Below are 4,345 nucleotides of genomic sequence, written 5' to 3' on the forward strand. Positions count from 1 at the left end.
CTAAAGACTGAGCAACACGAACTCCACCAAAACCTGGGGGTGATCTCCGGAGCTCCTGAAGGGTAAGCAGATCCTGCTCCACATGTGGCAACACGTCACATAAGCGTTGAGGTATCTGATGGAATCTATGTGTCATTGAGAAGTAAAACATGCGTCACCGATCACTCACCGAGCAGTCAAGTTCCGATCAAACAGTAACGTATACGTTTGCAAGTACTGTAGTAATTTATGGCTTTTGGATTAGCTGTCAGTGACTGATCATACTCTCAGATATGTACTTAGTGTCTTTTAAAATGATAGGGGTGAGGTAAGAATATAAAACATGCCACCTCATTTGAATTTTGGTGGATAGTTGTCCCAATGGTAATCGAACCATATCGCCTTATTGTCATATTCAAAATAGATTGAACTATATGTTTCCATTATTTTCTAAACCATATTTGAAGAAAAAGAGTGTATTTATTTTTAAACTTGTTAATTTAGTAGATAGCTATTATTTGTATTTCATATTCTTCAATCCAACCAATATCTAACTGAAAACAGTCATGCAATTTTGTAATATAAGTATCAAAGTAATATGTCTTACAATAAAGAGAGTTGTCTTCTGGCGAATTCTTCGATAAAAGTAGCTGAAAATAGTCAATGTTTAGTATTTATAAAACTCATGAAATTTAAAGTTATATTTAGTGATGCATAAATTAGATAAAATCAGAGAATCGAGATTTACTTTTCACATATATCATTATTAAATCTGGAAAATAATTTGGAATGACAAAGACAATAAGTGTCACAATTGAAGCAGTATCTATCCATTAGGAGCACTTGAGATCAACCCCGTATTTTTTTCTGTTTTCTTTATTTTTATGTAGTGATTTGTATTCTCATGATACTGTTGTTTGTCTGTCAGTTGATTTTTTATCAATGGATTATCACTTTGTTTTCAAATTCAGTTTGCTTTTTTTTTGGCCTTTCGTTTCTACTGTTCATTTTTCAGTTAGAGGATTGACTTTCCAAGATTTATCTGATACGTTTACGTTAGTGCTGTGTAACATTATATATAAAACTCATAGAAAAATACTAGGCTTATAACTTGAAGACGTACATTTCGTTAACGTATTACGACTCATCAGTGCGCTTTAAACAAAGCCATCGATAAGCCGAATCTGATATTGACTCAAGATGATATAAATTAGTGATTTAAATCATATACCTCAGAATTGGCTGGCATATCTGTTGCACTACAGTCTATCTTGCACCATTCATCAGAAAACCTGTAGCTAATCTCAATGTCAGGCTTTGCTTCTACAAAAAGCATCAATAAAATCAATAAAATTCATAACCAAAATCAATAAAACTACTGCTGATAGTGATATTCATCCATGTACCTCATAAGAACAATCTATTGGCAACACTATAGCTAATTAAAGCGAATTTAAGTAATTGTTGTCAATCGCTCTTTCAAATATATTTTGTTTCTGGCGACATATTAAACCAGTAGGAGTGACGCAATTTCGTCAAAAATATAGGCGGTAAAGAGAACATTAAGCCGAAGCGCATTTGTATCCTCTTCCGACAAGACAGACTATACAACTCCTTAGACCAAACGGATTTTGATTAAGAAATATTTTTCATGTCATGCTCTATGCTCTTTTCAACATGGGTAGGCAGTATATTTGTCGATATTTTACATTGAGCGTTAGCGAGGTGTAAAATGTGGTCAAATATATTGCCTATCCATATAAAAATGAGAATAGAGCATGACATGAATGAATTATTTCGATTCTAATAGGACAAATACAGAATTTATATAGGTTGCAGCGTAGGAAAATACCGTAAAAATCTTTGGCTATTCCTGTTTCCTCCCCGAGGAGTCTGTACATTATATTTCAAATTTGATGAGTCTAAAAACTACGTGCAGGGAAAATATATGTTGTTTTATAAAAATATATAACAAAAGTTTATGTTAGCTGCTTGGATGTATATATTTTCGGATAACGATGGAAATAACGTTAATATAAACAGTAAGTTCGTGCGCATGTGTTTAACATATTTTGTGCACATTAGAACACGGCTTTGTTTACAAAGCGTAATAAGGACGTCATATTAGAATTGCTGTTTTAACATACTTAACGGGAACTAAAAAAGATTTCCCCGACATTTTTTATTCATATCTTATAATTTCAAATGATATATATATGATACCTAATTACCTATCAATTTATGTTCTTGTTGCTTTGAAATTACAAAATGACAGTTCACTTGCGTTACTCAGAGCAACGTGCTCATCAGTTTACCTTATGCACTCATAATGATTATAGAATAACTAATCAGAGAATATAATAGAGAAAAATATTCAACTAGTGACCGAACAACACATTAATTCACGAATGTGAGCAATGAGTTAATTATCAGTGTTGTTCGGTCACGAGTTGAATATTTTTCTTTGCATTCTTTGATTAATTATTCTTTTTATTAAATTTGCAAAAGTCTTTTTTAATGACATTAAAGAAGAAAATGTTAGGAACTAATCTTTTTGCTACACATTCTAAATTTGTTTTGATCCGACGTTATCAACAACGTCTTGACAAAACCTATTGTTGTATGACGTCAGAGAGTGAAATAACCTTGTTTATTTCACATTTGAAATTATCGGTTTTATTTCACTGGGATATCAATGTAATTTATTGCAGCCAATGTAATAATACATTTCAAATGAACCCTAATCGCTAATCCGAAAGCATCGAAAATAACGAGCTATGTGTAATGAAACGCTGTTTTGTTTAGACTTTTTATGAAGATAACTTGATTGAATTTTACCATTAATTCAAATGCTTAATAAAGATTGCACTTCTGTAAATATAGACAATACAGTTTCTCATAGGAACTCCGTCTACGTCTAAAACTTTATCACTTTTACTATGATGTTTGGTAAACAATTATATTTTAGAATGGAAGTTGCATATGAACTACACTGTTTCAAAGGATCAATCAATTTTCAGACTTATCGACCACGGTCAATTCTCTACGGTTCAGTAGTATTTTTAGACAATTCATTAGCTTGACGATGTAAACAGATTAATAGCAGCCATTCACCAAAGTCTAAACATATACTGGACATGTCTTGATTGACTGCAGGCAAAATGATTGAACAGTGGTAAAATTTGACTGAGAAACGGAAAATGAAGTATTAAATTAGTGTTCAGTTTTTTTAAAAGCTGTTTTAAGTTAAAAGTAAATTATCAGTTAAAAATGATTCAAAAATGCAGTCAAGACCTAAGTATTTTAAGAGTGTGCTAACATGTAGCGGATTCCTAGAAAATTAATGATGACAACTCCTCAATTTCATGTAACATAAGTATAATGAAAGACCTGGTGCTTGGTGGAGATAGTTTTGGGATAACAATATAGTGCGTTCACGATTTCGATTAGTCCATACTCCCTAGAGATACATGCTTACGACACTGAGAATCTTAAAAATTCAGAAGGAGCGTTCCTTTACTTTGAGCATGCAATATTATTGGGATTGGTTATTTTAAACGTTACTTGATTCAATTATTATTGTTTATCTCATGCATTGAAACACAGTTTCTATGTTATAACCGACATAACCAAAAAATGCTCATGTAATTTGTAAATCATAGCTTTCAGTGCTGCTCGAGTTTGTTGAGGATATATACGTTAATTGTACATGTTGTTGTTGAATTATTTACATCATGGTATCTTTGTAAAAACTTGATTGCCATTATACCATGTAATTGTTGTATTTGTTATGTCATGGTTTCTTTAATTAACTTGTTTAACATATGGAACAGAAGTCTTGTTCAATTTGATGTTATCTCAATATATGTTACTATAAAAAAAATCATATGAAAACTATGCATAATAAATTGAGGGCAAACATAATAAACCTCTGTTAAACAGAATAGAGATATGTGGGGGGAAAATAATGAATTTATTCCAAAATGCTAAAAACATAAATATCAAAGGAATGTCATAGAAATATTCAAAATATTGGATTACAATGATAAAAAAAAATAATTGAATGGAAATAAAACTCAATCTATTTGTATGTAGAACTTGGATATTTCTCTCTATTCTTCCTAACAATCGGTAAAAAAAAAATCCATAACAGAATCAATCTCCTAAATAAAGGCAACAGTAGTATACCACTGCCCTAAAAATAACTTTGTAAACCACAAACGAAATTAATCATACCTGAGTATTCAGCTATTACTGATAAAAGTAAAACTACATTCATCCACATCATTTTACTGGTGGCTACGACGACTAGACTTGATCAAAACAGATGATGGAATCCAAGTGCATGTTGTACAAGAGGCATTTT

The 4,345-nt window shown here is 31.5% G+C and overlaps 1 long non-coding RNA gene across 1 annotated transcript; it reads right to left on the minus strand.

Annotated features, from left to right (window-relative positions):
* Positions 1–586: 586 nt before the first annotated feature.
* LOC134681805 (uncharacterized) lies at positions 587–4,345 on the minus strand. The gene is made up of 3 exons (XR_010100699.1): positions 4,216–4,345; positions 1,211–1,302; positions 587–629 (listed from the first exon to the last, which is right to left on the minus strand). It is a non-coding gene; the product is annotated as an uncharacterized LOC134681805 (long non-coding RNA).

The sequence above is a fragment of the Mytilus trossulus genome, chromosome 8 (assembly GCF_036588685.1).
Source record: "Mytilus trossulus isolate FHL-02 chromosome 8, PNRI_Mtr1.1.1.hap1, whole genome shotgun sequence".
Lineage (NCBI taxonomy): Eukaryota > Metazoa > Mollusca > Bivalvia > Mytilida > Mytilidae > Mytilus > Mytilus trossulus.